This window comes from Macaca mulatta, chromosome 2, assembly GCF_049350105.2.
Source record: "Macaca mulatta isolate MMU2019108-1 chromosome 2, T2T-MMU8v2.0, whole genome shotgun sequence".
Classification (NCBI taxonomy): Eukaryota; Metazoa; Chordata; class Mammalia; order Primates; family Cercopithecidae; genus Macaca; species Macaca mulatta.
In genome coordinates, this window is record NC_133407.1 from 106,179,197 (window position 1) to 106,205,172 (window position 25,976).

The following is a 25,976-nucleotide window of genomic DNA, read 5'->3' on the forward strand; positions in this document are numbered from 1 at the left end:
GTTTGTTTGTTTGTTTTTTCTTTTCAGAAAGGCTTTGTTGCTTCAGGCAAGCATCAAAAACTGAATCTGCTGGGCTTCTGGTTGGACTGTCTGGCCTCTCTTTATCCCTTTCTTCCTGGACCCCTCAAAATCAGGTGCATTCTATATCTCCTGAGGCTAGATAGACGTTCTTTGGTTGCTCCTGTCTGCATGAGGAAGGGAACTCCAACCTCCCCCAAGTCAGTTAATTTTAAATATTTTGGTCTTTTCCTGTAAAATCTGGGATTGGTGTACCAGAAATGACTCAAACCTGTGGTTTTCGGAGACTGATCCTGGGACTATAATTTCCTGAAATTAAACTCTTAAGGCAAAAAAAAAAGAAAAAGAAAGAAAAGAGAAAGAAAAACATAAACTCTCATCATGGCCAGATGGAGCCAGAGATCTGTGAGAAGACAAGACTTAAAGAGTAAAAGGCTATCAGTGTGCGACATGGGTTGAAAAACAAAAAGTAAAAGGCGAGATCCTAGACTGCTAATCTCTCCTAGGAGAAGTTGCAAAACCTCCTTAGTGATGTTGGGAAAATTCTTTTCAGTGAAAAGTCTCCTATGGACCTGTTAAAAATATCCCAAGAGCAAAACAGCAGACCCCCATCTTTAAAGCAGGTGTACCTTTTGTCACTTAATGCCTACCTGTTTCAAATCCAACCTTCATTGCTTTGTGACGTTAAAACATTTCTTCCTTGCCAGCTGGCATGATGCTAAACTTTATCAGCAGGGGGCGCTGGAGGGCTAATTTCTTTGGCCAATGGCAGTGGTTTCTTGCCCTCCAGCTTCAGTTGCCCAGGATGCTGCTTGCCAGGAAACCCATAGTTTCCTGCCTGCTAGCCCCAGCTGCTGACTGTGGATGAGCTCCAGCTAGGGTAATCCAGTGAACATCTCTGCCATCCAGTAGCTGCAATCACACCCTCTCAAAGGAGGTCTGCATCCTAGCTTTGGGGCGGGGCTCCCTTCTCTTCCAAATTAGTACTTTTGAGAATAATCTCCCTCTGCCTAGGGTGTTCTTTAGAGTTCTGTTCGATTCCCTTGTAGTAGTTACTTCTCTTCAAATAGTCAATACATCTTTATATTAAACTTTCCCTCTTCAAATTACTGTGGTTACTGTCTCTTGACTCTCCTTTCATGGACCACGATGCCAAAAATGCAATTACTAGTAACAAAACCATCCCTATTAGGTGAAAGGTTTGATAGTTTCAAAATCAATTGAGCATAGGGAAATACATGGGTCTTAATGTTACTAGAAATTAAAAGAGGCAGAACCAGTGTATTCAGCCAGAAATTATGTCTATGAATTTTGTACTTACAATTGGTTTTAAATCATTATCTGATTTAATGGTAGTGAAATGAAACATGTACAAAACTTTGGAGACTGAGATTTCTGGAAAGATAGAGATGACCCTCCCCTTTCCTCTACTAGCATCTGCACCAAGAACAGCCTAATACCAGAAAGCCTCCATCTCTTAAGATGTCAGGACCCTTCACTGTTAGAAATTCATTGCCATCAGGCTGGGCGCGGTGGCTCATGTCTGTAATCCCAGCACTTTGGGAGGCTGAGGTGGACAGATCACTTGAAGCCAGGAGTTTGAGACCAGCCAGGCCAACACAGTGAGGCCCTGTCTCTAATAAAAATGCAAAAATTATCTGGGTATGGTGGTGGGCACCTGTAATCCCAGCTACACAGGAGGCTGAGGCATAAGAATCGCTTGAACCAGGGAGGCAGAGGTTGCAGTGAGCTGAGATTGTGCCATTGCACTCCAGCCTGGGCGACTGGGCGACAGAGCAAGACTCTGTCTCAAAAAAGAAAAAAAAAAAAGAAAGAAAGAAAATGTAGTGCCATCAAATTAAGAAAATGGAAAAAGCTGCACCGGTCCATCTGTCAGATTAGAGCACTCCATCACTACATACAGAATGCACAGCTACAAATGACTCTAGACCAGTGCTGTCCAATAAAAACAAGTGAACTACCATGTGATCTGTACATGTCATTTTAATTTTTTTTTTTGAGAGAGTCTCACTGCTGACCGGGCTGGAGTGTAGTGCCATGATCATGGCTCACTGCAGCCTCAACTTCCTAGGCTCAAGCGATTCTTCCACCTTAGCCTCCCAAGTAGCTGGGACTACAGGCGCATGTGACCATGCCTGGCTAATTTTTCTATTTTTATTTTTTTGAGACAGGGTCTGACTCTGTTGCCCATGCTGGAGTACAGTGGCACAATCTTAGCTCACTACAACCTCTGCCTCCTGGGCTTAAGTGATCCTCCCACCTCAGCCTCCCGAGTAGCTGGGACTACAGGCATGTGCCATCACACCCAACTAATTTTCGTGTTTTTTGTAGAGATGAGGTTTCTCCATATTGCCCAGGCTAGTCTTGAACTCCTGGGCTCAAGCGATCTGCCTGCCTTGGCCTCCCAAAATGCTGGGATTACAGGCATGGAGCCACTGAGCTTGGCCTAATTTTTAAATTCTTTTGTAGAGACGAGGGCTCACTAAGTTGCCCAGGCTTAAATTTTCTAATAGTCAATGTTAGAGCCCGAAAGAGAAACAAGTGAAATTAATTTTAATCATATGTTTATTTAACCCAAAATATAAAAAATTATCTCAAGATACAATCAACATAACTGAGATATTTTAATTATTTTTTATTTTTATTTTTTAAAGTATTTTTTGTTTCAATAGGTTTTGGGGGAACAGATAGTGTTTGATTACATGCATAAATTCTTTAGTGGTGATTTCTGAGATTTTGGTGCACCCATCACCCGAGCAGTGTACATTGTACAATTATTAATTATTAATGAGACATTTTACATTCTGTTATTTGTACTGTCTTTGAAATCTGATGTGTGTTTTATGCTTGTACTTCTCAGTTCAGATTAGTCACATTTCAGGTGTTTAATGGCCAAATATGACTAGTGACTACTGTACTGCCCAGCTCTAGAACAGGATTTGACCATACATACTACTTAATGGGAATGACAATTTGAGAGATCATTTAAAAAAACAAACTGCATTACAAAACCAGACTTCTGTGGCTGTATTGATCATATTAATATTGTATTTTAAAACCATTTTCTTTTATTGGATACAGATAAACATATTAGTGATTATGGGTATTTTTTTTAGAAATCCAGATTTTCAACCATGTGTTGAGCAAGTCTTAAGCCATTTTTCCAATAGGATGTGTTCACTTTGTGTCTCTGTGTCACATTTTGGTAATTCATTCAATATTTCAAACATTTTCATTATTTTTATTTTTATTTTTTGCGACAGAGTTTTACTCTTGTTGCCCAGGCTGGAGTGCAATGGCGCGATCTCGGCTCACCACAAACTCTGCCTTCTGGGTTCAAGCAATTCTCCTGCCTCAGCCTCCTGAGTAGCTGGGATTACAAGCATGCGCCTCTACACCTGGCTAATTTTGTATTTTTACTAGAGATGGGGCTTTGCCATGTTGGTCAGGCTGGTCTCGAACTCCCAACTTCAGGTGATCCACCTGCCTCAGCCTCCCAAAGTGCTGGGATTACAGGCGTGAGCCACTGCGCCCAGCCACATTATCATTATTATACCAGCTATGGTGATCTGTGATCAATGATCTTTGATGTTACTATGCAATTGTTTTGGGTGTCCATATAAGATGAAAACCTAATGGATAAATGTGTGTTTTCTTTTTTTTGGTAGGGAAGACAGGGTCTCACTCTGTTGCTCAGGCTACAGTGCAGTCACACGATCATGCCTTACTGCAGCCTTGACATCCTGGGCTCAAGGGATCCACCCACCTCAGCCCCACAAATATGTAGGACTACAGACTCGAGCCACCATGTCTGGCTCATTTTTTTTAATTTTAATTTTTTAATTAATTTATTTATTTACTTATTTTGAGATGGAGTCTTGCCCTGTCACCAAGCTGGAGTACAATGGCGTGATCTCAGCTCACTGCAACCTCTGCCTCTCGGGTTCAAGTGATTCTTCTGCCTCCACCTCCCAAGTAGCTGGGACTACAGGTGCGCACCACCACGCCCAGCTAATTTTTTGTATTTGTAGTAGAGACTGGGTTTCACCATGTTGGCCAGGATGGTCTCGATCTCTTGACCTCGTGATCCGCCTGCCTCGGCCTCCCAAAGTGCTGGGATTACAGGCATGAGTCACTGCGCCTGGGCAAATTTTTATTTTTATTATTTTTTGAGACAGGGTCTCACTCTGTTACCCAGGCTGGAGTGCCAGTGGCCCAATCTCGGCTCACTGCAGCCTCTGCCTCCCCGGTTGAAGTGATCCTCCCACCGCAGCTTCCCGAGTAGCTGAACTGCAGGCACGCACCACCACCCCTGGCTAATTTTTGTACTTTTTCGGTAGAGATGGGGTTTTGCCTTGTTGGTCTTCAACTCCTAGGCTCAAGTGATCCACCCAACTTGGTCTCCCAAAGTGCTGGGATTACAGGCGTGAGCCACCATACTTGGCCTGAATTTCTTAATGTTTTCCTTCACTGTTAGGGCGTTTAGGACCTTGTTAAAGAAGCCCTTTCATCTCCAGGGCTCATGAAGATGCTTTCCAATGGCATCTTCTAGGTTTTAAAACACTCAGAGCTTATTTGCTGTGTGGGGTTGGTAAGGTCTCTAATTTTTCTCCCCGCAACCCAGATAACCAGGGTCACCCAGTTAACAGAGCTTAGTCCACGTTGCTTTCCATTGCTCACACTTTACTGATTGCTCTGTTCATCTGCCTGTCTCAGACTCACACCCTTTCTCCAGGACCACTCTCCTTCTGCTGGAAGTACGTTCTTCAGTGAGTTCCTTGAGTCTCACTCTCCTGAGTTTCCTGTTGTGATAAATTCTGTTTCCCATCTGGAAATGCCTTTACCATGAGCAGATTCTTGGATAACCAGCAATTTCAATGCCTGATTCTAAGCTGACAGTGAAGAGTTCCAAGTCACACTCACTGTATCACATGGCTTCCCGCTCCCACTGTGGCCACTACAAAGTCTACTCTCAGTCTCAGCATCTGCTCTCTGTAATCTGTGCTTTTTCCTTGGCTGCATTAAAGATCTTCTCTTTGCCTTTGGTGTCCTGCAATTTCATTATGATATGGATACGTATTTCTGTGCTTCCTGATTCTGCGTATTCAACCTCCACTGAAATAGGTGACTCATGGTTCCCAGGTCCCTCCTTCCTCCCTCTGCCCACATGAGCTTGGGCATCTTACTGCGGTGCACAGTTGGGTGAAGGAGCATGATAGAAGCACCCTAGAAGAGATAATTGGTGCATTAGAAGCCATCTGCCAGGTCTGAGTTGTGTTATGCTTATTTTCTGGGTAGCCTGAGGCAACCCCCAAGAAAGGCAGGTATTACTACAGTCAGAAGAACTGCTCCAGGAATGCATTCCTCCCCAGAAAAAGTCTCACATCTAAACTGAGACTAATGTTCACGTTTTATGGGGCAATTTTCCAAACATATATATAAATTATAAACCACACCTCTCTACCACCTCCAAAGTTGTGATGAGATAGAAGCAAAACTATAGCACCAGCAAAACTAAATAAAATTTTGTAATAAGGCTTTAAGTGCCCTGAGTCTCTTCCAAGGATCAAGATGAACCCTAGAGCTGCAATTCCATGATCCACCAGATCCTGGGATTCAGGCCATATCAACATGATTATCTAGCTGGCATTCCAACCTCAAGAGGTTTCTTACTTGTCTGTTGCTTTCTTATTATCAAGTCCTCACTTAGGTTCTGTGTTCCTTTGCAGCCCAGACCACCCTAGACTCCATACAGCACCTCTATTCCAGCGGTATACAGGGCCTATTAAAAGAAATCCAGAGAAACAACCCAGATGGAAAGGGCCCTGTGTCGTTCTGTTGACCATTGTCATGACTCTGTGGGGCTCAAGACCATTTTTGAGGATACAGGGTGACAAGCCAGTCAGAGTCCAAAGTCTTATCTCCCTTGTTCCCTGAACATTGCTGCTATCCTGTTCTTTTTTCAAGGTGCCCAGATTTCATATTGTTCAAACACACATGCTCTACAAACAATTTGTGCAGTCAACGCAATCATCACAGGGTCCTGAGGCGACATATATCCTCCTCAGCTTACAAAGATGACAGGATTAAGAGATTAAAGTAAAGACAGGCATAGGAAATCACAAGGGTATTGATTGGGGAAGTCATAAGTGTCCATGAAATCTTCACAATTTATGTTCAGAGATTGCTGTAAAGACAGGTGTAAGAAATTATAAAAGTATTAATTTGGGGAAGTAATAAATGTCCATGAAACTTCACAATTTATGTTCTTCTGCCGCGGCTTCATCTGGTCCCTCCGTTCGGGGTCCCTGACTTCCCGCAACACACGTGCCCCTTCTTTTGCTTGAGTGTGGGTCCTGCTGTCCCCAGAAAGCCTCATTACTTGAGTAGTAAATCTTTTCGAATCCTCCTGATGAGTGTGTGGCATCATCAGTCTGGAGCTCTGAATCAATCTTGGGTGGTTTGAAGGGCTGATAACTCCCATCAACAGTGCAGCAACAAAGCAAACCCCAAATTGGAAACTACTCAAATGCCAAGGCAATAGATGAGGATACAAATACATTTTTTGCATATTTGCCCAATGGAGTCTTTGAAGCAATGAGAATGAATAACTACAACTGCATGTCATTTTGCAAACATAATGTTGAACAAAAGAAACCAACACAAAAGAATATATTCTATATGACAGGTTAGCATTTTTAGAAGCTAACTTGCGATGTTAGAAGTCAGGAGAGTTACTACTATTCTTAGGGTGGTAGGTTACTGGAAAGGCGCAGAAAGTGAGACCTTTTTGGTATATCAGGCTCTATCTGAAAAGAAAATTAAATCTGAGTGAGACGGGAGAGGCAGGAGAGGATGATCCGATGCTCCAGCTCTCTGAGTGAAGTTCTGACTCTGCCCTGTTGGGCTGCGGTATTTAGAACGTCAACCAGCCCCATCCAGTGGACAAATGTAGAAGTGCATGTAAAGCCTTAAAATATAATAGCAAGATGACTGGTCTCTCTTGGGAACCACTGATAGTCGCAGCTGATTTTGGGTGTGGGTGCAGATCCTGGGCTCAGAAATGAAACAGAGTATCCAAGAAGAGTCTGAGGTCAGCCGTTCTGTCCTGCTACAGAAAGCTGGGTTCAGCCAGGCTGAGGGAGACAAATGACTTCTCTGGTGGGAGGGATAGGAAGCAGAGAGAAAGGTGGACCCTATCCCAGCTGAGGGCTCCACTATCCCCAGGCATTGTTTGCCTCATCAGGAAGTCCAGCTGGGTTAGGAAATCAGCTTTACTCAGGAGCTAAATGCTAATCTCATAATGTAGGTAGTAATCCCCATGTTTCAGGTGAGGGAACTGAGGCCTGGGTAACTTGACTTGTAAGTGGCAAAACTAAGGTTTGAATTCCAGTCCGTCTGGGTCCAAAACCCATTTCTAAATTATAATACTCTATGTGGAGTGTCTTAACATTTTTTTTGTTTGTTTTTGTTGAGACGGAGTCTCGCTCTGTCGCCCAGGCTGGAGTGCAATGGCACAATCTTGGCTCACTGCAACCTCCACCTCTCTGGTTCAAGCAATTCCCCTGCCTTAGCCTCCTGAGTAGCTGGGATTACAGGCGCATGCCACCACGTCTAGCTAATTTTTTTGTATTTTTAGTAGAGATGGGATTTCATCATGTTGGCCAGACTGGTCTCGAACTCCTGACCTCAGGAGTTCCCGCCCACCTTGGCCTCCCAAAGTGCTGGGATTACAGGCGTGAGCCAAGGCGGCCGGCCTAGTGTCTTAACCTTTTTTGTGCCATGCCCCGCTATCCCCAGCAGTCTGGTGAAGCCTATGGGGCCCCTCTCAGAATCATGTTTTAAAATGCATAAAATAAAACACATCTGATTATCAATTCTACTGAAGTTTCTAAGAATGTCAATCCCATTGAAATAGTTACCAAGTTTTTAAAAAATTGTAGTATAGTGTGTGCTATTTATGTGTATCTTTATTAATGCCTTAAATATAAGATCTAGCAGTGGGTCTGAATTTCCAGGAAGTAATGAGTATAAATATTTTTAGATGTCTGTTCTGATGGTAATGTGAAATGAAACTATCAGGGATTTTACTGGTGACAAAGTCATGGGTGACATTCCAATGAAAGGAAATACTGAATTTCCATCAGAGGTTAGTGAAAATAAGGATGTAATCTTGTTCTCATGTAAGCTCAGATCTCTTGCATACCAGGTATGGGTCCTTTGGGGATCCATGGACCTCAGATTAAGACTCCTTTAATTGTTGCCTCTGACTCATCTCTCTTTGCCCCTGACTATTCCCAGGGCTTTGCTGGAAACCTGCCTGTGAGCTGACAACTAGCAAAGAGTGCTAAGTGTTTGTTAAACAACAAGGCAAGATCACAGTGTTCAGCAGATACGAAAGGCCTCAGATGGGCTGTTGGACCCAGAAATACACACAGGAATAAGATGCAGCCTTGCCTTCAAGAAGCCCCCAGCCTAGTAGAGGCAATGTCTCTATAGGTTATGATTTACCTCCAGATGAGTTAAACAGGCAAGAAGTGAGTGCTTTGGGAACATACGAAGAGTAATCCTGTGGTCTGGGTAGTCTGGGAAGCTGTCCTCTGAGGGGCAATACTAGGGTTGAGACTGGCAGCTTTAGAAGGGGCCAGGAACACCTAGTAGTTAGGCACATAGGCTCTCTCATCAGCCTGGATTCAAAACCTGGCTCCATCACTTCCTGGCTTTAGGATTTTGGGTAAGTCTCCCTGACCTCTCTGTGCCTCAGTTCCTCATTTGTAAAATGGAAATGACCCCAACACTTCACAGAGCTGGTGTGAAGATTGGATGAGTTTGTCAGGGCGCGGTGGCTCAAGCCTGTAATCCCAGCACTTTGGGAGGCCGAGACGGGCGGATCACGAGGTCAGGAGATCGAGACCATCCTGGCAAACATGGTGAAACCCCGTCTCTACTAAAAAATACAAAAAAAAAACTAGCCGGGCGAGGTGGCGGGCGCCTGTAGTCCCAGCTACTGGGGAGGCTGAGGCAGGAGAATGGCGTAAACCCGGGAGGCGGAACTTGCAGTGAGCTGAGATCCGGCCACTGCACTCCAGCCTGGGCGACAGAGCGAGACTCCGTCTCAAAAAAAAAAAAAAAAAAGATTGGATGAGTTTAAGTGCTCTCGGCCACAGTGATGGCGCTGATGGTCACTGGAGAGGCAGACAGAGGCTGAGGCCTTTCTAGGCATTAGAAACAGCACAAGCTGAGCAGAGACGGGACGGTTTTCTTGTGAAAGGAACTGGGCAGGGAGAGCCATGGATTTGATGAGTTAAGGTGGAATGGACAAGCATGTTTTACTTTTCTAGTTATGTTTTTATTTTTTTGCCTTATTTTTTTTTATTGGGAAATAACATCAAATGTGTGATTTTACTGATAATATTCCATAAAACAGGACTAGAGTGAGTATTTAAGTTTTTTTTTTTTTTGAGACGGAGTCTAGCTCTGTTGCCCAGGCTGGAGTGCAATGGCCGGATCTCAGCTCACTGCAAGCCCCGCCTCCCGGGTTCACGCCATTCTCCTGCCTCAGCCTCCCGAGTAGCTGGGACTACAGGCGCCCGCCACCTCGCCCGGCTAATTTTTTTTGTATTTTAGTAGAGACGGGGTTTCACCGTGTTAGCCAGGATGGTCTCGATCTCCTGACCTCGTGATCCGCCCGTCTCGGCCTCCCAAAGTGCTGGGATTACAGGCTTGAGCCACCGCGCCCGGCCGAGTATTTAAGTTTTAAAGAGTGGTGAGTTGATTTAGAGAAGATATATTCATACAATAATACATCGTATAGGTGGTAGAGGGATGTGGCAAAACGTATTAAGGTGGCAGCAGTGCCTCATTTGAATCACTGGATTAGGAGATAGGAACCGTCTTCGCCTTATGAATTTTTCGAAGTTCCTCTGGCTCAGTCCAGCAATTCCTGAACCCCTGAATGGGACAGAGGCTGACAGCAAATGCACAGTGTTTGGGAAAAGCCCAGAAATTCCATCCACACCCAAGTCATTTCTGAATACACTCAAGGGCAATATTTGAAATCGAAGGTCACCACCCAAAAGCAGGTTATGAAATCAGTTAATTACATGGTGGCTCACGCCTGTAATCCCAGCACTTTTGGAGGTCGGGGTGGGTGGATCATTTGAGGTCAGGAGTTCGAAACCAGCTTGGCCAACATGGTGAGACCTCATCTCTACTAAAAATACAAAAATTAGCCAGGCGTGGTGGTGTACACCTGTAATCCCAGCTACTTGGGAAGCTGAGGCATGAGAATCGCTCAAACCTGGGAGGTGGAGGTTGCAGTGAGCCGAAACTATACCACTGCCTTCCAGCCTGGGTGAAAGAGTGAGACTCTGTCTCAAAAAAAAAAAAAAGTCAGTTAATGAGCCAGGTCCAGCTTTTAAAAATTAATTAATTTATTTATTATATATTATTTTTTGAGATGGAGTTTCTCTCTCTCTGTTGCCCAGGCTGGAGTGCAATGGCACAATCACAGCTCATTGCAACCTCTGCCTCCCGGGCTCAAGTGATTCTCCTGCCTCCCAAGTAGCTGGGACTACAGATGCCCACCACCATGACCGGCTAATTTTTGTATTTTTAGTAGAGATGGGATTTCACCATTTTGGCCAAACTGGTCTCGAACTCCTGACCTCAAGTGATCCGCCCCGCTCAGCCTTAACGTGCTGGGATTACAGGCGTGAGCCACCATGCCCGGCCCATGTTCAGCTTTTAAAAACTATGAAACAGAAAGGAATAGAAAATATGAGTGCATTGGTAGTTGGGTAATATTATTTTGTGAAACTTTTTTTTTTCAGGTGTGTGTATGTGTGTGTATGTGTACAATAGACTGCCAGGTAAAATGCATTTCCTATTGTGGGATACAGACAAAAATATCTGCTTAGATGGAAATTCTCCTCCTCCCCTGATGTCTAGCAGGGTGGTCTCCATACTCTGTGAGCCACAGAAACAGGTAAATTTCACTGGGTGACTAACTGAGATAGTAAAGTACTGTGTTTATGCCTGGGATTCTGATTTAGCCAAAATGTTCCTGAGCCGATTTATATGCCCAGAACTCTCCATTTAGAGGGACTTCAGTTCTTTAGGAGAGAGGACTGGGATCAGGCCAAACAGGCCATGAACCCATGTTCCCTTTTCCAGATTCCAAGCCCACACCCAGAGTTTCTGCTTCCAAACATTCCATCACTTTTCGAGTTACAGCATTTCCTTATCTTTCACGACTTCCTCATTTTGTGGCCACACTTCCCACTCTGATACATGACGTGGGTGGGGCACATGCTCATTCCTAGAGCCGCCTCCCTGCTGTCCTACCTCCCTGCTGTCCCATCTCCACCTCTCTGGTAACCCGCTGTGCTGTGGGACAGGAGGAGGCCCAGCGGCCCTCTGTCCATCCCACGGGTTCAGCTCCTGGGATTTTGTTCAGCGGTTTCTTTTCATTGACTCTTTCTAGGGGTGGCTGGGGGGTGACTTGAGGGGACAGCCTTTGGATAAAGCAGGTAGATAAGCATTGGAGGGGAAGTAGCCCTGGAGCGGACTCTGAGACAAAGATTTGAATGTAAATTTTAGGTTGAACTATATAAAATTGCCATTTTTATAGGTCAAAAAGCTCAAATATTGGCAATGTCATACGGTCCCACTAATAGTTTATCTGGGAGTTGGAGACATGGGCAGGAGAGTGGGGAGATGAGGCAGAGGAAGGAAGGCAGCCAGTGAAGAGTGTGTTAGCAAACCAGCTTCCCCTGTGGGTGGTTGGACTTAATCCCCTGAGAGAAACTTGGGGAGACAGTGTGGTGCACACACTTTGGAGTTATTCCACCCAAGGGCAAGGGAGGCGGGGTATTTAGGAACCAACTGACCTCAGGCATCAACTGAGGGTTCTTGGTGGGGAGCAGGGAACATTATGTCTTGGAATTTCTGGCATGCTGCACTGGTGGGCGGGAGCACGACAGGCTTTGTTAGCCAGAGCAAGGCCACAGACAGAGCAGTGTGGGTACTCACAGCTGGAAGTCAGCCAGCGTGTGCCCAGTAGGTGGAAGCTCTGGTACATGAGGGCCACCAATGGTGCCTGCTACAGGAGCTCTGCCAGGGGATTCTGAAGGTGAATTCAGTGAGCACCTCTGGCCACAGACTCATGTAGATGAGAAAATATGAACGTATTTTTCTACAGCGGCTATTTTCTATTTTGAGACCCCCATTCTACAGGATATGGAAACTAAATTGCAGTCACTGTGAGGTTCACCCCTAGCCCAGAATTACATCAGTTCCAGGAAACTGGTTACTGCCCTGGTGCAGGGGAGCATGGTGCCACACCTGGTTCTTGGTGGCACCTGTCCACACGGGCCTCCATTTAGACATCAGCATCCTGCCTCCCTGCTGGACACCAGCCTGTATGTCCACACTCAGGATGGTCCACTAGCGCCTTCAGGCCTGGCAGCCCATTGAAGATTTCATTTGGTTGCTTCAGGCTAGGGCATGGGATGGGGCTATCTGTGGCCCTGTTCACCTTGGACTCCCCATATGCCGTGTCCCTGTGCCCCTGGGTCCCACAAACACCAGAACTCTGGCCATAAGGCAGGGCACAGTGTCCCTCTAACGTTTAGACTGGCCTGCTTCCCTCCTGCCTCTTACCTTCTCAGCCTGGGGTATACTTTTTTAGTTTGGTATAGAATAGAAAGAGAACCTTAATTTCCTCAAATTCCTGTACTCAAAAACCAAGAAAAAATTCAAAGACCTTCCCTGAGGCTTGCTGTTTGAGTGGAAGAAAAGTGAATGGTGGGGAAACACCAATTAACCCTTCATTGATTGATTGATTGAGATAGAGTCTCATTCTGCCACCTAGGTTGGTGCAGTGGCATGATCTTGGCTCACTGCAACCTCCGCCTCCTGGGCTCAGGCAATTCTTGTGCCTCAGCTGCCCAAACAGCTGGAACTACAGGTGCACGGGACCATCCCTGGCTAATTATTTTGTATTTTTGGTAGAGATGGGGTTTCACCATTTTAGCCAAGCTGGTCTTGAACTCCTGACCTCAGATGATCCACCCACCTCAGCCTCCGACTGACATTTTAAAAAACGTAATTCTGCCTTAACCCCTAGGGAGCCCCTGGCCCCACTCTTAACCATAAAAATAAATTGGCCAGGCATGGTGGTGCATGCCTGTCATCCCAGCTACACTGGAGGCTGAGGCATGAGAATCACTTACACCTGGGAGGCGGAGGCTGCAGTGAGCTGAGGTAGTGCCACTGCACTCCAGCCTGGGCGACAGAGTGAGACTCCATCTCAAAAAAAAAAAAAAAAAAAAAAAAAAAAAAAAAAAAAAAAGGAAAAAAGAAAAGAGAAAAACAACATTGTGAAACTACAAAATGTATCTGGTGAGAGGGGAAAACATCTGATTCAGAAGGGAAAATCCTGTAAACTAACTGGGTGGAGGCTGAGAGTGGGGGTAGTCTGGTCCAAATCCCAGTGCTGCAATTTGGAAAAGTTACCTAATCTCTCTGTGCCTGATTTTCCTCATTATAACATGGGGTTGGTGGGAGGATTAGACAAATTAATATATATAATGCACTTGAAATAGTGTCCCGTCCAGCCCAAGTGCCATGTAAGCATCAGCATTATTGTCCTGTCCCTAGTGCCCTGTCTGGAATGAAACCCAGGACAGGCACTCGGGAAGGGCTTCCTGGATGGGTAGATGGGGTGAAAAAGTGAAAGGGTAGTCAGGCAAGGTCTCCAGTTCTCAATTGTTGATTAGCTGTCAGCTTTCTCAGTTTCCAGAGAACCTGAAAATATTTAAAAGAAAATAGTTCCCAAGAAATGAAACTGACTCCAGAAAACTGGCAGCTCAGCCTGTCCATGACACTTACCCACTTCCAGGGTCAGCTGCAAACACCAACTTCCAAGCCTTACAGTATGTGATCTTCTTTGCCTAGAACCCAAGGGTGCACCCAGCTGCTGCTATTTTTGTCCCCGACCTTGGGCTGGCTGGGCATCTGAATTTCCAGACATGTGCTTGCAGCCCTCATTGGCGAAGTCCCAGAGGAAACAACAGCATATCACTGCTGATGGGAGCATGGACATCGTTGAGTCTAACCCTCTACACAGGAGTGTCCAGTCTTTTGGCTTCCCTGGGCCACATTGGAAGAAGAATTGTCTTGGGTCACACATAAAATACACTAACACTCATGATAGCTGATGAGCTAAAAAAAAAAAAAATCACACACACACACACCCAAAAAAACCCCAAACTAATAATGTTTTAAGGAAGTTTAAGAATTTGTGTTGGGCTGCATTCAAAGCTGTCCTGGGCTGCATGCGGCCTGTTGGTTGGATAAACTTGCCCTATAGTCACTTTACAGACAGGGAAACTGAGTCCCAGAGAAGCCTCAGGTGGTGGAGTCTTTGTACAAGAAGCATTGAGACCACTGTTAGGTAAGAGCAAGTAGTTCTATGAAGGCTTTCTATATCAAAGCCTGCATTCACCCAACGAACATTTACTGAGTGTCTACTGTGTGTCAAATGCTAGCTGGGCTATGCAGTGGGGGATGTTCAGATGAGCAAGAAATAGTTCTCTCCTGGAATCACTAACCAGATCTGAGGTGGAAGGGCTGGGGAGAAAAAAGGAGCAAAGAATTACATAGAATATTCACAAAGACAATGAGCAAAAGAGCACTGGAGTAGGAGTCAGAAAGTCCATGTGGCTACTATCAACTGTGTTTCTGGGCAAGTGACAGGGTTTCTGAGTCTTGACAATCCTGTCTGCAAAATGGATGTGATAACTTCAGCCTGGCCTAACCCACAGAACAGATGTCTGGAGAACCACTCTGTAATTCTAACATGTAATAAATATGTAAGTGAAGATATTTTGATAAATGAATACATATATTGATTTCAAACAAATGCATTTGTACCAAGGCAAGGGACTGGCAATTGGGGAAAGGATTATACATAACCCCTTAGCTGAAGGGTGCCCTGGGCAGATGTACAAAAGAGGAGATAACACAGTCTGAGTGGCCAGAGGGGGCCAGACTGGGGGCAGCACAGAAAGAGGAAGAGGAAGAGGTGAGAGGAGCACCATTTCCTTCCTGTTGTGCCGTCAATGGAGCATGTTAGGAAGATCTGAGTTTCTGGCGTAACAGCGAATCAAAGTGAGTCAATGTGGGCTCTAAACCAGGCTTCTAAATTGGAGGGCAAGTTTGTAGCCTAGGAATTCAGAGTTTTAAGGCCCTAGAGAAGGACTGGACTGACTCCCTCATGAGTGAAGCTAGAATGGGGTGAATTTTGCCCAAGGAAGACAGAGAAATAAGAGAGAAAGAAACAGTGAGACAGAGGATGAGGCAGGGCCAACCCAGGGCTCTCCCATCAAAAACCAGGCTGTCAAGAGCTGGCAGACTCAAGAAGGAACAATCAGAGCATGAGACTGGTGGTGCTGGAGGGAGGATGCCTGATGGAGAGCGGGGGCGGGGGGCATGGTTCTGGGGCTACCTGGCCAGGCTCAGCCCGTCCTGGAACTCTTTGCCTGTGGAGTCAGGACTGACTCTTCTGACTGCAACCTGCCCATTCCAGGAGAAAGACTGGCCCTTGTTGGGAAGATGCCTCAGTGAGTTTCAGGGAAATGGGAAACCTGGTTGCTCCCACAAAGGCTCAGAGGTCTCCCAACCACCTACCCTGCATACCAGGGAGTGTCTGACGTGCTATGGCTGGGGAGTGACACTGAGGGAGTGACTTAGCCGTGGGTCACATCTCATTAGGAAAAGCAGCTTAACAGGAAACAGATGGGTTGAAATATTTTAAAAGAGGATGAGACAATTTGAACAGCAAGATAAATAATGGGAGTAATAGAATAAAATAAATACCCATGAGTTCATACTAATATAAATACATAAGAAGAAAGTCCAACTCTTAAAAAAAAATTTTTTTTTTGCACTCTGTTGCCCACGCTGGAGTGCATGGCACAATCTTGTCTCACTGCAGCCTCCACCCCCCAGGCTCAAGCAATCCTCTCAACTCAGCCTCGCAAGTAGCTAAAACTACAGGTGCATGCCACCACACCTGGCTAATTTTTGTAGTTTTTGCAGAGACAAGGTTTCACCATGTTGCCCAGGATAGTCTCGAACTCCGGGGCTCAAGCCATACCTGCCTTGGCCTCCCAAAGTGCTGGGATTACAGGCAAGAGACACTGTGCCAGGACCAGCTCTTTCTTATAATACAATTCTAATTAATACATGTAGAAAGAATGATGGAAATAGAATATCACCATTTGGAAAATACCACAGTAATAATTATTATTGGCAAGTATAAATGGATGCAAAAATTAGTGGACAAAAGCATGTGAGAAATAGAATATTTGCATAGTCTCAAAGTAGCAAGATATTTATTAATTACAAAAGAGTAAAGAGTAATTTCACAGTGGAAAAACTTGTTAGATACCACGTTTTTCAAGTGATCAAAGTTAACATCACCAGGAAAGAGGCATCTGGAAATTATGTACCTCTGATATGTATACTGAGGACATAAGATCACTTCTGTGGTGTTCCTACCCAAAATACATAACCTTAGTCTAATCCTGAAGAAACACCACACTGAAATTTAGGGACATTCTACAAATGAACTGGCCAGCACTCTTCAAAACTGTCAAGGTCATGAAAGTCAAAGCAAGACTGAAGAGCTGCCCCAGAATGAAGAGACAAAGGAGACACAAGAACCAAGTGCATTCTGGTTTAGATCCTGGGCCAGAGAAAGGACATTAGAGGGACAACTGTTGAAATTTGAATAAGGTGTGTAGATTAATCAACAGCATTGTGTCAATGATAATTTCCTGGTTTAGATTATTATTCAGTACTGTGCTTATGTAGATATGTTAAAAGTAAAACCTTAGAGGCTGGCCGCTGTGGCTCACGCTTAGAATTCCAGCACCTTGGGAAGCTGAGGCAGGAGGATCACTTGAGCTCTGGAGTGCGAGACCATCTTGGCCAACATGGTGAAACCTTGCTTCTATTAAAAATATGAAGATTAGCCGGACATGGTGGCAGGCACCTGTAATCCCAGCTACTCAGGAGGCTGAGGTAGCAGAGTCGCTTGAACCTGGGAGGCACAGGTTGCAGTGAGCTGAGGCCGAGCTCACAGCATTGCACTCCAGCCTGGGCAACAGAGTGAGGCCCTGTCTCAAAAAAAAAGTAAAACCTTAGGCAAACTAAACAGAGTTTAATTGAGCAAAGAACAATTTGAAAATCGGGCAGCCTCCCAAACTAGATTAGGTTCAGAGAAACTTGGGTGCTGCTGCATGTGGAAGAAGACTTGTGGACAGAAAAGGAAAGTGATGGACAGAAAATGGAAGTGAGGGACAAACAGCTAGATTGGTTACAGCTTGGTGTTTGCCTTATTTGAACACAGTCTGAATGGTTGGCCACATGTGATGGGCTGAAACTCTGTAATTGGCATAATAATAGGTTATAGCCTGTTTACACATTCAGTTTGGTTACAGTTCATTATGTGTGGAGAAACCTTTAGGCCAAACTTTAAATATGTAAGTTTTATATATTAAATGTATAAAATACATGTTATATATATTAAAAGTATATAAAAATATATGTTTAGCCTTAGGCTAAACTTAATTTAACTGATGTTAATATTAGGGGAAGCTGACAGACAGGTGTCCAGGAATCTCGTGCTTTATTTTACAAGTCTAAAAATAATTTTAAAATAAGGATGTACAAAAGAGGAGAGGTGAGGGAGAATAAAGAAGCAGCCCAGGTCCTACAACTTAGCTGCTCTATGGGAGCAACCCAGGACCCTGTGGCTCTTGTTGGGCAGCACCTTGGGTCTCTCTATTGGAAACTAGTGTTTGGCCTAGAGAAACTCAGAGGCCCCACTTGAAAGGTCTCCTGCTTCCCTCTGCCTGAGTAAAAATCCATGACAGTCTCAATGTCCATTCTTGGTAGCCTGTGGACCCCAGAGAAAGGCAAATGTCTAAGTCCATATCCATCTTCTTGGGACATTCCATTCTCTGATGCCTGTCTGAGGGACTATCCCTATCCCCAATAAAGATGCAAAAACCTAGGCCCAGAGAGGTGAAGGCACCATCTCTAGGTCACACAGTCAGTAAATGCAGAGCCAGGTCCAAGCCCAGCTGTGTGTGACTCCAATGCCATGCCTTTAACCACCTGACATTACTGCTCTATTATTGCTCAGTTCAGGTGGAGACAACAGGCATTCACCAAGCACTTGCTGTGTTTCAAGGGGGCAGTGGGACTGGAGGTGAGGGCGGCTGAGATACTGATCCTGGACCGCAGGTGCTGCACTGGGAAGGCGAACCCCCATACTGCTAAGCATGTGGCAGGCAATGTATCATATATCCACAGTCATTCATTCACTCACTCATTCAGTCTCTGGCCTGTCCCTGGGCTCTCGTTGGTGGGTCTGATATGGTCCTTCCCCTGAGAGCTCCTGACCCAGCAGGGGAACAGACAGTTAAACAGTAGGCTAACCATACAGAGATGCCATGAAGGGGAGTCAGGGAGAAGGGAAGGAAAGAGGGAAGATGATTAGGAAAGTCTGGGAGATGAAACTATTGGTGACACAGTGGGTGTAGCAGACACAGCCCTGCTCAGTGGGAATTATGGCCAGAGAAAGAGATTGGGTGGAGTTTAGAACTGGGGCAGAATGGGAGTGAGATCTTGCTGAGAAGGTATCCAAGATGAAGAAGCTGGAGGCAGGATCTCTGAAGGTGATGTTGGGAAGGCCCTTCACGTAGACACAGGGTAAGCAAAGGCCTGGACGTCTGGGATGGGCTGTTAGTGGACTTGACCCAGCTATTAGGGAATCATTCCAGAGAGGGGATACATGCTTTCCAAACACTGTCTTTGGGGGATGCTCTTCTATAGGGTGGGAGGTCATCTGAGCTTGACTCTTATCAATGAGAGAAATAGCTCACGGCTATGCAGCTGAGATGAGGGCGGGGGCAAGGGCAAAGGGATTTTTTTTTTTTTCCGGTTGAAAGCAGGATATACGCAGGCTGCTGTCCAGAGAGGGGATGAGTACATGGAGAGGAATTACACTCTGTCTGCATTTCCCTGAGGAAGAGGCACCTGGGCACTGCTCTCTCCTTTCAGGCTTGTGGTGGACCTTCCCAAGCAAGTCATTCTGGCTCCGGTAGGTTATAGCCACACTCGGGGTGGGGGGTGGGAGTGGGACGGCCCAGGGGCCACAGGGAGAGACTGAACCCAGTGGCTTGGGGAGTGGGCACAGGTGCTGGGAAGAGGGAGGTGCTAAGTCAGTGCAGAGCTTTCTCTCCAGGGCAGCTGTTAGAGAATTGCTTCCAGCACCTTGAGAGTGATGGGTCTTCTGACCTCTTTCCCCTCCTTGACTCTGGCTCTGAGAATCTGCTTTGCAGATTCTGAAAACCCCTGAGAGTTGGTTCTCCAACCTGGCTGGGGGAGCTCAGGCATTCCTTTCCATCTCTGGGCCTCAGTGTTAACAGCTGTAAGATAATGTGGCAGATGAGATGGTCTTTAAGGGCCTCTCTCCCAGGGCCAAAGTTTCACAGCTCTGTGGTCTCTTCTTTTGCACATGTCCACCCTCTCCCCGTCCTCCTCCTTTCCCAAATTCTTGGTCCCTTCCTTCTGCCCAAAACAGTTCCAGATTCAAATAGTCCCTGGATCCCCTCCCACGCATTCCAGCCTGAATCAAGTGTCATTTAATCAGCGAGTTTATTCATTTTAGGGGCTGGAAGAGAACCAATAGTATATGCCAGGCCCTTAGTTTACCATAATAACCCTGCAAGGGAGGCATATTATAGGTGAGAAAGCTAAGGCTCAGAGAGGTTAAATTATGAGCTCCGAGTTGCACAGCCATTAAGAAGTGAGTTAAGCTGTATTCTGTCTGTTCTACCCTGCCTATTCTGTCTATTCTACCATGCTGAGTGTCCTGCCCTTTCTGGGGATGGTGGGGTTTCATTTTCATGCTGAAATACACACGCAAGGAGTTCTCACGGGGACATTTCAGGCAACAAGGAGAGAGGCAAAAAGCAATACATCAAAAAACATTCTGGGAAAGACATGAAAGTCTCACCTTCTGCAGCAGCAGCTCCTTGAAGGGTCGGGCTCTAAAAGTGCTTACTTTTTGTTAGCTGAAATAAGCTTTGGGAGGAGGGTTACTCTTGTGATTTTATACACGTCACAAACATCTCTATTTCCTGACCAGGCCAGGAAACATTAAGTGATGTGGGGTCCCAGGGAGCGTGGGGAGCAGGCGGGCCTCACATATCTCAGGAGCTATGTCTAGCTGGAGGCTGCAAGGGGACTCCTGCCCTGCTGAGGAATGGATAAGGCCACTCCCTTCCAGCCAGACTTTGTGTAATCTGGTGTACCAGACATGGCTCTGGCATGAAAGCAAACAGGATACACTAAGATGTTCCTGTGGGTTATTTTTGCAATGGTAGCATCACAGGGGACTTTTGTTTTTGTTTTTTGGCCTCTTTCTTATTTTTCCACTGTATTGCTACATTTTACAATGAATGTATATTATTATGGTAATCAGGAAAAAATAACATGTTAAAAAAGTAAGGAGAGAGAGCATGCAGTGATCTGGAATCAGAGGCCAGCTAATTCCTCTGGCCAGCTGTACCTGCCTAGCAGTGTGGCCCTGGAGTTCCTGGGAAACCAGAGAGGCGATACCTGTTCACCCCTTCACGAGGGAGCCAGGAAGACACAGCAATGACTGGGATAAAAAAAGGGTATCTGGAAACACAAAGCCCTGTGTAAGTGTCAGGACTGGTTTTTACTATCTTCATTGTGTTTTATAAATCATGATCCAAATACGCTTCCCATGCAGACCATCCAGAAGGCAGCTGTTCATCCTGCAAGCCCGAGGAAGGGGCGCACACAGGCTGAACTCCCAGTGTGTGATTTGGGGCTCCAACTCTGGAGCCAGCTGCAGGAACTTGGTTTCCAGTTCTGCCGTATACTTGCTGTGTGTCCTTGGGCACATTACTCCCCTTCTCTGTGTCTCAGTTCCTCATCTGTAAAATGGGGCCCATTTTATAAGGTTATTGTGAGAAGTCAGTGCATTATTACATATAAAGCCCAGGGGAGGGGATCCACAACCTAGTTGTTATTACTGTTATTTTTTTGAGACAGGGTCTTGCTATGTTGCCTATGCTGGTATCAAACTCCTGGGCTCAAGGAATCCACCAATCTCAGCCTCCTAAGTAGCTTGGACTAGAGGTGCACGCCACTGCACCTGGCTGTGCTTACTATTTTCTTTGAGTTGTATTGTAACCTAGCATTTAAGAGCATGGACGCCCGGTTTCAAATCCTGGCTCTACTACTCAATTGCTCTGTCATCTTGGACCAGTTCTCTAACTTCCCTGTGTGTTAGTATCCTCAGCTCTAAAACAGGGCTGATAATAGTATTTACTTCTATCAGGTAAATGTGAGGATTAAATAAGTTAACATATTTAAAGCCCTTGCCCTAGATTGTATTTTAAAGGAGGATATGATTTCCACATTCAAAAGAAGCCAGCAAAAATATTTTCCACTAGAAGTGATCTCAAATGGTGTCCTTGGTTTCATATTTCAAAGGCTGGTGTGGCCTCTGGAGATCACATTCAATCTTGTTTATTTGATCAGCTTGCATGCTGAATCAGTTGCACTGTGAACAGTACACTCAGCATGGGTGTGCTGTCAGCACCTGAGGGACCTACACGTGACCCTGTCCATAGGCTTCTTGGCTGTGGGGAGGGTGGTCATGAAATTGATGTTTAAGGTGGAAGAGGGGAGATGGTAGGAGACACAAAAGAGGGTTCAGTGAGTCAAGCAGGGTTTGGTCAAGCTGTGTGGGGCCTGATCAGGGGAGTGCTGGTGAAAGTTTGACAACCAGCTCTGGGCTGGGGGCACAGGGGAGGTAGGATGGCAGAGGAGAGGAAAGCCTTGATTTATAGCTTTTGTCATGGTGTAAATATTCCCAGTTTCAAGTTACCAACTTAACCTCACTGAACGCAGAGTTGGTTAATTCCATGATCGTTTGTTTAATGCCTCCCAGATGCCATGACTGGCTCTCAGCACACCACTGGCTTTGAACCTTCCTGCCACTAGTTGCTGAGGCCAGAAGTCCCACTGTCGGAACCTCAACCTTCGAATTTAAGTTTGATCCATTTTGAAAGGGAGTGTGGGGAGGACGGGGTCATCACTTCCACCTCACATTGTGAGGGCCATCCAATCCCCAGCCCCCCATTTGCTAATCTGAGGCTGTGGACAATTGGGCTTCACGTGTCCACACCTGTTTCTTTATCTGGAAAGTGGGGATTACACTCACTTTGCTTCCCAGGACGATGGCGAAGATAAGGTGAGAAAATTACATGTGAGTGTTCAACTCATAGAAGGAGCCCAACTAACAGGGCTGCATCCTCGTCACAATATCCTTCCTCTTGTTGCCTCAACTGTGACTTTCCTGAAAGACCTAAGGGAGGGGAGCCCTGGATATCTCCCAGTGAGGGTAAGATCCTGGACAACCAGCAAAGACTCAATCACACCTTTCTCTTTTTTTTTTCTTTGAGATGGAGTTTCACTCCTGTTGCCCAGGCTGGAGTGCAGTGGTGTGATCTCAGCTCACTGCAACCTCTGCCTCCCGGGTTCAAGTGATTCTCCTGCCTCAGCCTCCCAAGTAGCTGGGATTACAGGCACCTGCCACCACGCCAGGCTAATTTTGTATTTTTAGTAGAGACGGGGTTTCGCAATGTTGACCAGGCTGGTCTCAAACTCCTGACCTCAGGTGATCCACCCACCTTGGCCTCCCAAAGTGCTGGAATTACAAGCATGAGCCACTGTGCCCGGCCTTCAAGGATGAGGTGGGACCAGGGACAAGGCACCATGTGCCTGGAGTCTGAAGACCTGGATTTCAGATGCAGCTTGGCTAGTGACTTCTTGTGTGACCCTGGTAAAGTTGCTTTGCTCCTGGGTTAAATGGGGCTGATGGTTCCTTCCCGATTTGCCTTACAAGGCTACGGCAGTGCCTATGAAGGTGCCTGGCCAGCTGTAACATGCATATGGGAGTGCTGACTGCTGCTGTCATTGTTGGCATTATTGATGAAAGTGATAGGAGGGGATGGTTGATCCAGAGGTGAGGGAGACCTGGAAAGATTCCCAGAGTCAAAGATCAGGGGTAAAGGCCTGATTGCTGTTACCACTGTTGTTGGCATTATTGATGAAAGTGATAGGAGGATGGTTGCTCCAGAGGGGAGGATGACCTGGAAAGATTCCCAGACTGCGAGATCAGGAGGGTAAAGGCCCGATTGCTGTTGTCATTGTTGTTGGCTTTACTGATGAAAGTGATAGGAGGATGGTTGCTCCAGAAGTGAGGATGACCTGGAAAGATTCCCAGAGTGAAAGATCAGGAGGCTAAAGACCTTGAGTAGAAGGGGATAGAGTGTTCCATGTACAGGGAGAACAAAGGTGGCCTGGACTAGCAGGGGCCGCTGACTCTGACCTCTGGCTTTGATTGAAACATTCATCAGACTTGGTTGTTTGCTGAAACAAAAGTCAGGGGGCTTTGAGAAATCAAGTCAGGATCAAGGTCCATGTCAGCAGCTCAGAAAAGCTGGTGTTAAATCAATGTCACCTCCTGAGTAATAAGCCCTGATAAGGCCCAAGTACACTCCTCACATCCTCCTTCTGCAGTAGCTCACAGGCTCCCAGCTCCAGCCATATGCTAGGAGTGTCCTTACTGCTGCCCAGAAAAAGGAGGAGTTGAAGGCCAGGAGGCCCCTGGTGCAGAGGAGAGGACAGGAAGACCAGCAAAAAACAAAACAAAACAAAACAAAAGGCACTGGGTAAAGTTCCTGAGGTTGATCAGGAACACAGCTGGGCCTTAGATAAAGCCACTCAGGCTGAGCTCCTGGGGTGGGGACAGGTCATGTGTAGTTTCCACAGCATCTGGTCCAGATGCCATTGGATAGGAGCCCAAGGGTGGGGCAGAGGCTCATAGAGTGGGAGGACTCCAGGACTCCCTCAGAAGAGGCTCTGCTTCAGTAGCACTGAATTGTTCCACCAGCCATGAGATCATGGTATCACAGATACTTTGGGTCAACTGAGGACCCAAGTCAACATTTATTTCAAAGTCTGCCTGAAAAAAGGGGATAAAACTTTTATCAGAAAGGGCTAAGGAAAATGTTTGCAATATATATGAAAAAAGCTAACATCCTCACTATTATAAGACCTCATAAAATGAGCATCCCACCCATTAAAAGAATAAATAATTTACAGAATAAATACGAAGGGGTATTGAACATATTAAAAAGTTCAAACTCATGCAAGTAAAATATTAAAAAATAAAATCCAGAAGTATGGGGTAGAGCTGATTTGCATTTCTCAGTTTGTGGCCCATGACCCTGAGTAGTCTACAGGCCCCTCTTTAGTGGCTCTTCACGATTGCCTGCTTGGGCCACAAATTTCTTTTTATCTCCTTCCTCTCTCCTCCTCAAGCCCCCTTCCCCATTGGTGAATGCTCTTTGTTCAACGTGAAGTCTGTCTTCCCCTCTCTTTCTCCTGGAATGCACTACAGGTTTGAGCCTAATTCTTAGTTCATGACATACTTGTATCACTGGTTTATGTGAAGCTCTCATCAAAAAATTATTTTAAACAAAGCAATAAAATTCTGGGATGTCACTGCCTTAGATGACACTTGACCGTGGACAGTGACTCATCCCATCTCCATGGTCCACCCCAATCCCATACTGCTGGCTTCTGCCCAGGCACCTGCCATCTTGAAGGTGCCTCTCATTCCTATGCCTTCCTGTTATCTATTTGTACTCCTTCAAAAGTATATATGTTTTGTTTCATTTGTCTTAATTTCATTAAAAGAGTGTCATGTACATATTTTTATGAGACTTAGAGACAAGTGGGCTGATTCAAGAGGAGAGACTCACAGGGTGGTTGTGAGGGTGAGGAGGAAAGAATCTGCAAGATATTCCATGTTTCAGTCTTAGGTGACTGAGTAGTTGGTGGAGTCATTCAGTTAGATAGGCCTAGGAAAGAAGAAAGGGGCTGGTGGGGAGATGATGAACTCAGTTCTGGGCAAAGCAATAATTTAAGCTCGCATTTATTGAATGCTTGCTATGTTCCAGTCAGTTTTGTAGAACTTAAAGTGCTCTGCATGTATTATCACCTTTAAGCATAACAAGAACATTGCCAGATAGGCACAGTTATTATTTTCATTTTAAAGATGAGGAAACTGAGAGGTAGAAAGTTTAGTAGGTTCTGAGCCCATCAACATGATGGATCACACCTTTCTGCTACAAACAGAAATACTGGATAAAATATTTAAAATATTAAATATTTGTCATTGAAAATATTGATATGAGGCCAGGCGCGGTGGCTCACGCCTGTAATCCCAGCACTTTGGGAGGCCAAGGCGGGCGGATCATGAGGTCAGGAGATCGAGACCATCCTGGCTAACATGGTGAAACCCCCTCTCTACTAAAAATACAAAAAATTAGCTGGGCATAGTGGTGGGTGCCTGTAGTTCCAGCTACTCGGGAGGCTGAGGCAGGTGAATGGCCTGAACCCAGGAGGTGGAGCTTGCAATGAGCCGAAATTGCACCACTGCACTCCAGCCTGGGTGACAGAGCGAGACTCCGTCTCAAAAAAAAAAAAAAAAAAAAAAAAGAAAGAAAGAAAAGAAAATATTGATATGAAACTATTTACAAATAAAATATTTTAAAACTCTCAAAAAGAAAGGGAAATCCTCAGGTGACAGGAGTAAAGAAAACCCAAAGCCAGGGTGGATGCGTTGGACATTTATGGATAAAACAAGCCCCATGGGCGTCTGCCATTACTGAGGCTCGAGTAGGCAGTTTTCCCCTCACAGTGTAAACAAAGCCACTGGGAAGTTTGAACTGGGCAGAGGCCACTGCAGC

General features: G+C 45.6%; 1 protein-coding gene across 4 annotated transcripts in view; it reads left to right on the forward strand.

The window, feature by feature from the left end:
- ACKR2 (atypical chemokine receptor 2) overlaps positions 1–25,976 on the forward strand; it is a 58,509-nt gene that overhangs the window by 21,537 nt on the left and 10,996 nt on the right. Inside the window, exons 1-2 of one of the 4 annotated variants that reach the window (XM_077992257.1) lie at positions 18,572–18,825; positions 19,065–19,216. The exons of 1 other annotated variant lie outside the window; for it this stretch is intronic. The gene's annotated coding sequence lies outside the window, so the exon portion shown is untranslated. Of the gene's footprint in view, positions 1–18,571; positions 18,826–19,064; positions 19,217–25,976 lie in introns of those variants that run through there. 2 more of the 4 variants (XM_015131226.3, XM_077992258.1) reach the window with 2 other exon arrangements.